The sequence below is a fragment of the Balaenoptera acutorostrata genome, chromosome 9 (genome assembly GCF_949987535.1).
Source record: "Balaenoptera acutorostrata chromosome 9, mBalAcu1.1, whole genome shotgun sequence".
In the NCBI taxonomy this organism is placed as follows: domain Eukaryota; kingdom Metazoa; phylum Chordata; class Mammalia; order Artiodactyla; family Balaenopteridae; genus Balaenoptera; species Balaenoptera acutorostrata.
The window spans coordinates 97299053-97312951 of record NC_080072.1 but is presented as its reverse complement, the minus strand read 5'-3'; the positions used below and the strand labels follow the sequence as shown (position 1 = coordinate 97312951).

The 13899-nt window shown below is 38.9% G+C and overlaps 1 protein-coding gene across 4 annotated transcripts in view; it reads left to right on the top strand.

The window, feature by feature from the left end:
• Nucleotides 1-13899, top strand: part of SIK3 (SIK family kinase 3) — a 249773-nt gene that overhangs the window by 81944 nt on the left and 153930 nt on the right. The gene's annotated exons all lie outside the window — the stretch shown is intronic.

The window sequence follows — 13899 nt, the reverse complement described above, 5'->3', positions numbered from 1 at the left end:
TTAGTTTCCTGATATACTGTCCACTTTGAACCTCAGTGATTAAAGTTTCAGATTCTTTACTTGGAAAATGTCATTTCCAGTATCTGCCTTATCACTTAGAAACCTTTGTAACTGCAGGATTTTGCTGTTGGCTTCCCTAAAGTCAAACGTTATTGCTTAGTAGTGAACAAAATCAGAATGAATGAGAATTTGGCCCTACAGGGGCTAAAATCTACATTTTGCAGTCTGTTATGAAAAGGTTGATTTCTAAGCTTAAATGGTGGGAGGAGAAGAGGAGAGGAGGAGATTTTGATTTCTCATGAGCTTCGTTAATTGTGAATGTCTTAACTGTTTATTATGGGAACTTTGTTTTGAACTCTCTTTGTAAGTATTTACTAATAAAACTGCCCCTTACTGTGACCTTCAGTAGGTCAGTTCTAGTCTTTGGACTGTTTTTTGTTGTTGTTGTTGTTTTGTTTGTTTTATTTTGTTTTTTCTTTTTTTCTCTCTCTCTTTTAATAGACTTTATTTTTTAGGGCAGTTTTGGGTTCAAAGCAAAATTGAGTGGAAGGTACTATAGATATTTCTTGTATACCTTTTACCCCAACTCATGCATTGCCTCTCCCATTATCAATATCCCCCACCAGAGTGGTACATTTGTTATAATTGATGATCCTACATTGACGCATCATTATTACCCAAAGTCCCACAGTTTACTTTAGAGATCCGTCTTGGTGTTGTACATTCGGTGGGTTTGGACAAACATATAATGACATGTATTCAGCATTATGGGTTGTATCATGCAGAATAGTCTCACTGCCCTAAAAATCCTGTGGATCCACCTATTTATTGCTCCCTCTCCCTAACCCTAACAACCACAAATTATTTTACTATCTCCATAAATTTGCTTTTTTCAGAATGTCATATTATAATTGGAATCATGGAGTATGTAGCCTGTTTAGATTGGTTTCTTTCACTAAGCAGTATGCATTTAAGTTTCCTCCATGTCTTTTAATGGCTTGTTAGCTCATTTCTTTGTATTACTGAATAATATTTCACTGTATGGTTGTACCACAGTTTAATTATCCATTTACCCACTGATAGACAGCTCAGTTGCTTCCAAGTTTTGGCAGTTACGAATAAGGCTGCTATAAATATCCATGTGCAGTTTTTCATGTGGACCTAAATTTTCAACTCATTTGGGTAAATACCAAGGAGCACAATTATTGATTGTATAGTAAGAGTATGTTTTTGTTTTTTTTTTTTTTATAAACATAGTGGGTGTGGAATGATATCTTCATTGTCTGGACTGCATTTATTATTTTTTTATATTTTTATTGGAGTATAATTGCTTTACAATGTTGTGTTAGTTTTTGCTGTACAACAAAGTGAATCAGCTATATGTATACATATATCCCCAGATCCCCTCCCTCTTTTTTTTTAAAATTTTTATTTATTTATTTATTTTATTTATTTATGGCTGTGTTGGGTCTTCGTTTCTGTACGAGGGCTTTCTCCAGTTGTGGCAAGCGGGGGCCACTCTTCATCGCGGTGCGCGGGCCTCTCACTATCGTGGCCTCTCTTGTTGCGGAGCACAGGCTCCAGACGCGCAGGCTCAGCAATTGTGGCTCACGGGCCTAGTCGCTCTGCAGCATGTGGGATCTTCCCAGACCAGGGCTCGAACCCGTGTGCCCTGCATTGGCAGGCAGATTCTCAACCACTGCGCCACCAGGGAAGCCCAAGAGTATGTTTAGTTTTGTAAGAAACTGCCAAACTGTCTTCCAAAGTTGGCTGTACCATTTTGCGTTCCCACCAGCAATGAATGAAAGTTCCTATTACTCTACATCCTTGCCAGCATTTGATGATGACAGTGTTCTAGATTTTTGCCACTTTAATAGGTGTGTAGTGGTATTCCGTTGCTGTTTTAATTTGCATTTTCCTGATGACATATTATGTAGAGCATCTTTTCACGTGCTTATTTGCCATCTGTGTATTTTCTTTGGTGAGGTGTCTCTTAAGGTCTTCAGCCCAATTTTAGATCAGATTTTTTTATTTTTTAAATTTTATTTATTTATTTTGGTTGTGCCTGTCTTAGTTGTGGCGGGAGGGCTCCTTAGTTGCAGCTTGCAGGCTGCTTAGTTGTGGCATGCATGTGGGATCTAGTTTCCCTGACCAGGGATCAAACCCGCGTCCCCTGCATTGGAAGGTGGATTCTTAACCAGTGCACCACCAGGGAAGACCCCAGATCAGATTTTTTTTTAATTGTTGAGTTTAAATTAGAGTTCTTTGTATGTTTTGGATAATAGTTCTTTGTCAGACTTGTCTTTGCAAATATTTTCTCCCAGTCTGCGGTTTGTCTTCTCATTCTCTTGAGGCATCACATTTTTCCATTTGTAAAATTAGGACTTCTATTATGATGGCTAGTGTCCATTACATTTCTGAGATTCTGCAATCTACTCATTTCCTTTAAAATGTTATAATAATCCAGTCTTTCACATTTTCAGAATTGCTATTCTCTGAGGCATATGGTCATAGCATTTCTTTTTCTTCTTGCTTTCTTCCCAGCAACATTTGCCTACTTGCTGAGGATTGGAGTTGCTTGGACTGACAGGGGGCTCTTTCTTTCCTGTTGTTCTATTTGTATTACACCTAAAGCTTCTATAAAGATGATTAAGATCAGTTCCTGCCATCAAAAATAATACGTTTTCGGACTAGGTCAATGGTATTTGATGAGTGACGCTCTCATTTGGAGTTGTCATTTGGTCAGAATTAGTGAGTACTATTGTATTTAGGTATCAGCTGCAGGTTTTCCTCTAAGGTGCTATTCAGTTTTCACATTATCTGGGATTTCATCCTTTCTTCTCCTACCCTCTCATATTTTATGCCAATTTAGGGGCTCATATTTTATGTCAATTTAGGGGCATCATCTCTTCCTACATCCTAAATGAAAGGTAGGGTATGAAGTATTCATATTTTCATGTTCCATGGTATTTTCTTCTCTATGCTTGATTTACCCATATCTAAAATAATATTGTACAATAGCTTAATAATACCGTATATTTGGTATGTTACCACTCAGCAAGTGCTTTTACAAACATTGTTTTATTTGAACTTCATGATATGCTATGTAGCTAGGCAGGTATTTTCTTAGTTTGACAGTTGAAGGAACTGAGATTTGGAGACATTAAGTAATTTGCTCAAGGCCAAGTAGCTAACATTGAAATCCACATTGTCTGCCTCCAGGAACTGTGTGCTTTCTCATATATGGGATTTAATTGCTTCTACCTCCTTTGGCTGTAAAGGAGCTATGCAACCAGTTTATTTTCCGTGGGGTAATGACGTATTCAGTCAGGAGTCAAACTGCTTTTGCTTTCATATGTGACTGCTTCATGCTCACAGGTACTTTGATTCTCCTAAAGTGTGTCACATCAATTCAATAGTATCTTGCCTTTAAAAAAAAAAAAGCTTATAATATGTTTTATTGGTGCTTACTATGTACTTAGCCTGTGCTTAGCTCCTTTAAAACCTATTTTTGGGGAAAGAAAATAGACATACTGAGGGGCTTCTCTACTGGCGCAGTGGTTGAGAGTCTGCCTGCCAATGCAGGGGACACGGGTTTGAGCCCTGGTCTGGGAGGATCCCACATGCCGCGGAGCAGCTAAGCCCGTGAGCCACTATTGCTGAGCTTGCGCGTCTGGAGCCTGTGCTCCGCAACAAGAGAGGCCGCGATAGTGAGAGGCCCGCGCACCGTGATGAAGAGTGGCCCCCGCTTGCCACAACTGGAGAAAGCCCTCGCACAGAAACTAAGACCCAACACAGCCATAAATAAATAAATTAATTAACTTAAAAAATTATTAAAAAAAAAAAAAAGAAAATAGACATACTGAAAAGTGCAAAATAAAATTAATGTACAGCTTTGTGAATTGTTGTACTATAAATACTCATGTGTACCACACACAGATCAAGAAATAGAACATTCCTAGCATGTCAGAAGCCAGCTTCTTGTATACAAACATGTTAACTTTTTGATATTCACTTCTTTGCTTTTCTTCATGGTTTTGCCTCCTAAATTTGCCTCTTTAAACAATACAGTTTGCCTAGTTTCTGGCTTTATGTAATTGGAATTAGAAAATACGTATGCTTCTTTGGCCCAATTTTAGGTTTTGTCTATATGTTATGTTTATAACAATAGTTTGTTCTTTTTCTTTGCTGTATAGTATTCCATTGCAGGAATATACCACAATTTATTCATTCTACTGTTAGTGGACATTTGAGGTGGTTTCCAATTTGTAGCTATTACGAATTTGCTGGCAGGAACATTTTTTTTTTTTTTTTTTTAAGAATACTCTTTTTTTTTATTTTATTTATTTATTTATTTATTTATTTATTTATTTATAGCTACTTTATTTATTTATTAATTATTTATTTTTGGCTGTGTTGGGTCTTCGGTTCGTGCGAGGGCTTTCTCTAGTTGCGGCAAGCGGGGGCCACTCTTCATCGCGGTGCGGGGACCGCTCTTCATCGCGGTGCACGGGCCTTTCACTATCGCGGCCCCTCCCCTTGCGGGGCACAGGCTCCAGACGCGCAGGCTCAGTAGTTGTGGCTCACGGGCCCAGCTGCTCCGTGGCATGTGGGATCTTCCCAGACCAGGGCTCGAACCCGTGTCCCCTGCATTAACAGGCAGATTCTCAACCACTGCGCCATCAGGGAAGCCCAGGAACATTCTTATATATGTATTCTGGTACATATCAGCCTCACTGGGACATATACCCAGAAATGAAGTTATTACTAGATCATGAGATTTCCTTATTTTCAGTTTTACTCAATATTGCCCAACTTTTTTCTAAGGTAGTTGTAGTAGTTCATTTTCTCACCAGTGGTATAGGAGAGTTCCTGTTGCTCTACGTCTTCTTCAACACTTGTTATTGTCAAACTTTAAAAACTGTGGCTATATAATGGGAGTGTTGTGGTGTCTCATTGTGATTTTAGTTTGCATTTCCTTGATTAATAGTAGGAGCACCTCTTCATGAATTTATTTGCCACTTGTGATGTCTGAGTCTCTTGCAGATTTTTCTGTTCAGCTATTTGTCTTTTTCTCTTATTGACTTGTGATAGTTCTTTATATAGTTTGGATAGGAGTCCTTTTGTTTTTGTTTGTACGTGTAACAGATACCTTTTTGACTTGCCTTTTCACTCTTAATGGTGTCTTTTGATAAACAAGTTCTTAATTTTAATGTAATGAAATTTAGTAGTATTTTCCTGTAAGATTAGTGCTTTCTGTATCTTGTTTGTGACATAAAGTCATGAGGATAACCTCTAATATTAGCTTCTAAAAGTTTTATTGCTTTATCTTTAACATTTAAATTTCTTAAGAGCTGAAATTATTAGATCATTAAGTGTTAGTTGATTAGGTGTAATTAGTGAATAAGTATTCATTGTAACTTCAGCTATATAGAAGAGTCAGTGGAAGACACAAAGATATGTACGGCATGGATCCTGCCCTAAAATAAACTGCATTCTATTTGTGTAGATGAGGCCCTTAGCAGTCAGCATCATGTAATAAACAGAACACTGGACTGAGAATCTAGAGACTTACATTTCATTCTAGAGGCCTGGCTGTGACATTACCTTTGTGACTTTAGGCAGCTCTTTTCCTTCTTGAGGTCTAAGTTTTAAAAATAAACTGTTTCGGGCTTCCCTGGTGGTGCATGGTTAAGAATCCGCCTGCCAATGCAGGGGACACGGGTTCGAGCCCTGGTCCGGGAAGATCCCACATGCCGTGGGGCAACTAAGCCCGTGCACCACAACTACTGAGCCTGTGCTCTAGAGCCTGTGAGCCACAACTACTGAGCCTGCGTGTCACAACTACTGAAGTCCGCGCGCCTGGAGCCCGTACTCCGCAACAAGAGAAGCCACTACAATGAGAAGCCCGCACACCGCAACAAAGAGTAGCCCCTGCTCGCCACAACTAGAGAAAGCCCGCACGCAGCAACGAAGACCCAACACAGCCAAAAATAAATAAGTAAAATAAATAAATTTATTTAAAAAAAAAGTATACTGTTTTAAGTTTGATTGCATAGTGAGGATTCTAGTTCTTCCACAGGCCTGTGTAGAGGCCATTGAATCTGCTCTGATTTAATAAATGGTGTTGTTTGGCCCTTGACAACATAAGAATTTTTTTTTTTTAATGTGTTTGAGAAATAACCAGATTGGAATTGTATTGACAGTCAAACTACAAAGCAGCAAACCTTATTTTATGGTCGTTGTTCGGCTATACCTTTCAGAATTTTATGTATGAATGAAGCCTCAGTAAATCCCAAGAAGCTTCTCTCAGCGCTAAAAAATGGCTAAGTGATGTTGAATTCTTTGAGAATCTCACCAATCTCAACAGAATTTCTGGTTCTGGGAAAAAAGAATTTTTTCTGTTTAATTTCTGTAGAAAATAACCCGTTAGGAATAGTCCACTCTCTATTATGTGTAACAATGGAAAGAAATTCTTCTCTGGATGGTACAACACAGTGACTCATCCAAAACTATCTCTTGGAATTAAGAATGTAATCATAATACATCCCTAAATACTCATATAAACATGTTTAAACAGTCCCATTCAGCCTTTCTTCTTATTACTCCTTCTCACCCCATTGTGGTTTAGCCTGACTAATCTATTTGCAACAGATCAGCAATCTTACTACAAAACTTTTACAGCTTCAATTTGTAAAAGGGAGGGGGGAGGGGTGGTGGAGATTTCAGATTTCATCCTACACTATATAGATATATTTCTTTAAAAAACATAGTAACCGTTTGGTTGACTCATATAATGTAATTTAATGAAGTGGGGTAGATAACCTTGGCCTTCCTCCGTAGGAATAGCATTTAAACACTTAAAGGAAGAGTTCAATAGGACAGTGGTCTTGGGGACAGGGAGTGGGAGCACAGTTGGCATATGACCCAATAAGCCAGCAGAGAAGAAAGAAGAGTCCCACGCTAAGCTGAGACAACCCTGGTGATGTAATAGGCACAGTCCTTGGGAACTGAAGAGGGTAGTTGAGGTGGAAAAAAGAGAAAAGTCAGACTTTGGTATTCTCGTAGGTCTTGCATGCCTCACCTCCAATACCTGTGAGAACATAGCAGCCTAATCCTCTTGTTTCTGGTTTATCAGCTCTCTCCATGTAGGGGACACCTGTCACAGCTTTTACCCCAGGACTGGAGAAGTTAGGCTTCCCATCCCACCCATCCTTTTGCAGAGAAGAATCTCTAAAACCTTCAATATGGATGCTGAGAGTACTATAGGTATTTGGAAAGGGGAAGGGGAAAGAGTAAATTCGAAGTGCAGGGACATCTTATTCTGCTTCCCTTCCTTTCCTTCCCTCTCTGATCTTCAGAAAGGGGGGCCCATTGCGAGCAAGGAAGGGGGGAAGCCTGTCTGGGAGAGGCTTTTTGGAGTCTGAGCTTCCATGGTAGAAGCCTCTCTCCCCTGTCCCCTTGATGTTGGTGTGGCCTTTTCTCTGGGCAGCCAGAATCAACCTCCTTAGGGATAAACTGATAACAGGAGTTGTCATTAGTGTTATTCTAAAATTTTCATATTTTTAATACATATTTTTTCCCAAATGCATCTTCAGTATCCGGACTTTGGAGGTAGATAAAGTTTCATAAGATTGATTAATGCTGATCTAGAAGTTGAGAAATAAACAAAAGTGGTACCATTTTAGCATTAAAACAAAATAGATGAAGAAAACATTCTTGAGGAGTAGTTGAACATCCAGCTGTATGAAAATTTAGATCCAAAGAAAATTTTTAGGAAGACAATAAGGTGTGAATTATTAAGTGAGGATCTCTAAAGGATTTGTAAGGTATGTTGGTTTGTTATAGATGTTAGAGCATGCTAATAAGTATACTGAGATTGACGGCCTATAAAGCAACTGTGACTCCTATGGTATTTACATAAAGGTTTGTTCTCAACAATAAATTTTGACTTTATGCATTATAGTTTCTTAAAAATACCAACTCATATCTTTGTCTTCCTACCTTTAGTTGGTCTAATTTTGGAACAGTTTATTTCTGGGTTGCTTTCTGTGGACTTAGTATAATTGCAGACTTATGCTTCAGGAAAGTAATTTTACCAAATGTAAGGCTATTTGTAATTAAGTTTTCTGGTTCAGAAGCCATAACGACTTTATGGATTTGGTTTTTTGTTTATTAGTCAAACATTTTGATTTCCTTACTTTCTGTCTTAATTGTATAGAATTAAGCCCCTTGCCAACAAGATTTTGAAGTAATTCTGGAATTTGAGATTAATATATTTTTTAAAGAAACCATAGTGTTATTTTCTGCAGGAAAGGCTTTTAATCATATATACATATAGTATACATATTTAGTGTGCTTAACTGAATTCAAGGTTTTGACTTCTCTCCATAGAGAATTTTTTTTTAAAATTTTATCATGTATGTATGCCTCTTCAAGCAATATATTTTTTAGTTTTGCATGTTTTTGAACTTTTTTTTTAATAGGTTTTGTTCTATGTTTATTTATTTATTTTATTTATGGCTGTGTTGGGTCTTCGTTTCTGTGCGAAGCCCTTCCCTAGTTGCGGCGAGTGGGGGCCACTCTTCATCGCGGTGCGTGGGCCTCTCACTATCGAGGCCTCTCTTGTTGCGGAGCACAGGCTCCAGACGCGCAGGCTCAGTAATTGTGGCTCACGGGCCCAGTTGCTCCGGGGCATGTGGGATCTTCCCAGACCAGGGCTCGAACCCGTGTCCCCTGCATTGGCAGGCAGATTCTCAACCACTGCGCCACCAGGGAAGCCCTCCATAGAGAATTTGAATTGATTTTTTATAGTCTTGCCTTTTCCTCCTTTGTTTCTGTATTAACAGATTTGTGAGTTTGCAAGGTTATAGTAGAAAAAATATAGAGTTTGGAGTCAGAAAGTACTGGGTTCAGAATTCTAGCGTGATGTTAGGCAAGTTACTTAACTTTTCTGAGACTCATATTCCTTAGCTGTAAAATGGGATGATTTACTCATCTCTTGGGGTTTTTGTAGCGATAAAACCAGAAAAAAAGTGCTTAGCAATGAATGTTAGTTTATTTTCCTTTGGCAATCATTTAGGCTTAAGGGTTGAATTTTCTACTTGTTTTGGAATAAATTCAAATTTTATGGTTATATTTCAGGATTTTTTTTTTTTTTCAGAGTCAGGCTTTTTTTATGTCTTCCTCCCTCCCAGCTTTTAAAACTGGGTTTTCTGTCTGCCAAACGTGTTTCTTTCTAACATATGTTTTCCATAAGTGATGGATTAGTTACTGGAAGGAAGACGGTATGCATTTTTTTAGTGAGGAAGATTGAACAACTTGACAGTACACTGAACTCACATTCTAAACTCTTAGAGTTTGCCTAATGTCAAATTTTTAGGAAGAAAGAAATTCTCTTAATCTGAAAATTATTGTGGTACACTGTAACAGAGCTGTGAGCCGCGGGGGCGCGTGGGCTATACAGATAGAATGTTGCCTGGGGCCTCCATCACACACAGTCACTTGTGATTGAATGTGCACTGGCATGTGCACCTGTGTACATATATCCCCGCCCACACCCTCAGCATTCAGTACAGATTTGCTGATTCTAATTGATGAGGAATGGGAGAGTAGATTGGGTAAAGAGAAGGCAAACAAGCTTACATTAAATGTTAGGTATGTTACAGATATTTAGTTAAACAGATTATGATTTTTCATCCTTTTGCTTTCAGTAGGAAGCTGGTGCTATAATATAATAGAGGATGGGCCAAAGGGAACACTGGGTTTGATTGGGAGAGTGGTGAATTACGGATGATAATCTAATTTTGAGAGTTAAGTCCCCAATTCCAGGTTCTTTGTTTCAGTGAATTCACTGGTCTGCTCTGTTGTTGATGGCTTTGCTAGGACTGCTTTCAAATCAGTTCATTTTCCTTTGTGGTAATTGTGTAATGTTCCATAACAAGATTAATCGGAGACAAGGGCTTTTCTGTGAAAGTTGCTGTTTTCATTCTGGGGGGAAAAATAGAATGCCAACTGTGCATTTTTCTTATCCACTCCCCAGGTAAGTGAGGGGTTAAGATAGCCTGAACAGAAATACCTGTATTTGCAAAAAACAGCAGCACCTACCCCGCAAAGTGTTTAACACTTAACCGTTTTACATTGTGAAGATCTTAGGTTCTTCTCTCTTACTACTTCTCACTTCTCTCTTACTACTTCCCACTTTCACTCCCTTCCCTCCTTCATTGTTTAATATAAAGAGCCTTTGTCTTGAGCACACTTAGAGTGGAGTACTTAGGAGAGACTTCAAATAAATCCTGGCCCAAGGTTGACCACAGCACTTGATCATGGAGCTTATCTAGATTCTGCTTCTGGCTAGGTATGGAATCTGCCCATCTAAGATCAAAGCTACAGTCCATAAGGAAGCATCCATTGAGCCTTCTTCTTTACCTTCACTTAATAAAGTTCGGTTAGTTTCATATCCTGATGATTTTACATTTTATACTGTATTTTTACAGATGCTAACCCAGTTGTGCCAAAGACCAAGAGAGGGCTCTGTATTCGAACTCCTTTGTCCTCTGTATGTGTGTGTGCGTGCGTGTCTGTGTTAGTAGTTGACTCTAAATGAAAGTATAGAGCAAATTACTTTAGCTTGAGCAAAGTTCAAGGAACACTGCATTTATTCATTAATCAGCCTCTGCTTTCTGCTCCCCTTCCTTCCTTCCTTCCTTCCTTCCTTCCTTCCTTCCTTCCTTCCTCCCTCCCTCCCTTCCTTCCTTCTCTACTTTACTGTGGCTTCATGATTCCTCCTTGCTGGATGCATTTTCATTCCCCCAGTGCTTCACCTTAACCCCACAATGGGAATGAATGACACGTATAACATGCCAGATATCCTGCCTCTTTCTGATTATACATCTTTCCTGGGGCCATTTAGACTTGCTGTTTATATAAGTATCATGTTCTTGGGGTTGTGATACTTTATATTATCAAAAAGCAGCAAAAAATAGTACCAAATAAGATTTTTAGTATGTACCACATAAAATGTACTCTCTTGTTTATTACTTTGTCAGTTTGTGAAGTAGATGTTACTATACCCATTTTAGAGATAAGTAAATTAAGAGAGTGGTTGAACCTGAAGTCCCAAGGTTAGTGAGTGACACAGCTGGATTCAAACCCAAGTGGTTTGGACTTCAAAATCAATGCACTGACCTCTGTCGAGTCTGAAGGATACTGACCCAGTGAACCAGCCACTGTCTGTTTCTTTTTTTTCTTTAATTATTATTTTATTTTTATTTATTTATTTTTGGCTGCATTGGGTCTTTGTTGCTGCACGCGGGCTTTCTCTAGTTGCAGCGAGTGGTGGGGGGGCGCTATTCTTTGTTGTGGTGCACGGGCTTAGTTGCTCCACGGCATGTGGAATCTTCCCGGACCAGGGATCGAACTCGTTTTCCCCTGCACTGGCAGGTGGATTCGTAACCACTGCACCACCAGGGATGTCCCACTTGCACCTTATTTTAAAGGGCATTTTAAACTTGAAACCCACTCACTGTATAGCTTGGCCAAAGTTGCAGTTCTCTGGGACTCTCCAGTATTGGCTTGTGAAGGTTAGTATGTGGAGAGCTGCATTCCTTACCGTTGGGCTGTGGCCATGGCTGCCATTCTGAAATTTTCCACTTTTAAAGGAGAGTTTGCTGAGTGGAACAGGCATCTCTCTGAGTTGAATAGAAAAGTCTGTATGACGAAGACTCAAGAACTGGACTCAGGGACTTCCCTGGTGGCACAGTGGTTAAGAATCCGCCTGCCAATGCAGGGGACACGGGTTCGATCTCTAATCCAGGAGGATCCCACATGCTGTGGAGCCGGTGGAGCAACTAAGCCCGTGTGCCACAAATACTGAGCCTGTGTGCCGCAACTACTGAGCCCGTGTGCCGCAACTACTGAAGCCCATGTGCCTAGAGCCCGTGCTCTGCAACAAGAGAAGCCACCACAGTGAGAAGCCCATGCACCGCAACGAAAAGTAGCCCCCGCTGGCTGCAACTAGAGAAAGCCCACATGCAGCAATGAAGACCCAGAGCAGCCCAAAATAAATAAAAGAAGATGAATAAATTTTTAAAAAATCTAGCAGCTTTCAAAACAGACCAATCATAGCATTAATAGTTTGAAAAAAAAAAATGGACACATTTTTTGGAGGGTCTTGAGATTTCTAAATTATCTTGTTTATTGTAGCTTTCTACCAGTCTCTGTGTTTGTTGGCCAAGGACTGCCTCAATGAAACAAAGACAGATACAGCAGAGGAAAGCAGAGAAAATGTGGACGTATATGATAGTGTCTTTTTTTAAAAAAAAATTTTTATTGGCGTATAGTTGATTTACAATGTTGTGTTAGTTTCAGGTATACAACAAAGTGAATCAGTTATACATATATCCACTCTTTTTTTTTTTTTTTTTAAGATTCTTTTCCCATATAGACCATTACAGAGTACTGAGCAGAGTTCCCTGTGCTATACAACAGGTTCTTATTGGTTATCTATTTTATATGTAGTAGTGTGTATATGTCAATCCCAGTCTCTCAATTTATCCCTCCCCCGCCTTATCCCCTGGTAACCATAAGTTTGTTTTCTACATTGGTGACTCTACTTCTGTTTTGTAAATAAGTTCATCTGTACCCTTTTTTTTAGATTCCACATATAAACGATATCATATGATATTGTCTTTCTGTGTCTGACTTACGGCACTCAATATGACAATCTCTAGGTCCATCCATGTTGCTGCAAATGGAATTATTTTGTTCTTTTTTATGGCTGAGTAATATTCCAGTATATATATGTACCACATCTTCTTTATCCATTCCTCTGTTGATGGACATTTAGGTTGCTTGCATGTCTCTTTTGTTGTTGTTTTGTTTTATTTTTTAATTGAAGTATAGCTGTTTTACAGTGTTACGTTAATTACTGCTGTATAGCAAAGTGATTCAGTTATGCATATATATATATACACATTCTTTTTTCTTTTTTAATGTTTATTTATTTATTTATTTATTTGGCTGCATCGGGTCTTAGTCGCAGCACACGGGATCTTTTTAGTTGCGGCATGTGGGATCTAACTCCCTGACCAGGGATCAAACCTGGGCCCTGTGCATTGGGAGTGCAGAGTCTTAGCCACTGGACCACCAGGGAAGTCCCACATTCTTTTTTTTTAATATTCTTTTCCATTATGGTTTATCATAGGATATTAAATATAGTTCTCTGTGCTATACAGTAGGACTTTGTTGTTTATCATTCTATATATAAAAGCTTACATCTGCTAACCCCAACATACCACTCCACCCCTCCACCCCTCCCCCAACCCTCTCCCTGTTGGCAACCTCTAGTCTGTTCTCTATGTCTGTGATTCTGTTTCTGTTTCATAATAGGTTCATTTGTGTCATATTTTAGATTTCACATATAAATGGTATTATATGGTATTTGTCTTTCTCTTTCTGACTTACTTCACTTAGTGTGATAATCTCTAGTTGCAGCCATGTTACTGCAAATGGCATTATTTTGTTCTTTTTTTATGGCTGAGTAGTGTTCCATTGTATATATGTACCACATCTTCTTCATCCATTCATCTGTCAAAGGACATTTAAGTTGTTTCCATGTCTTGGCTATCGTGAATAGTGCTGCTGTGAACATAGGTATGAATGTATCTTTTTGAATTATAGCTTTGTTTTAATAAGGAAAATCCTCTTTTGGGCTTCATTCTTGAAATTAAAATTGGGCCAATAGCCTGACAGGAGAACAGTGCTCTGTCCTTACTAACTTTTTGATCATTGCAGCTCTATCAAAGCCAGATATAGAACAGATCTGGATTTTACTAGATTTGGCAGGATTATAGCAAACCTTGAATCCTGTACAGAAATCTCTCTTAAGAGATTTGATCT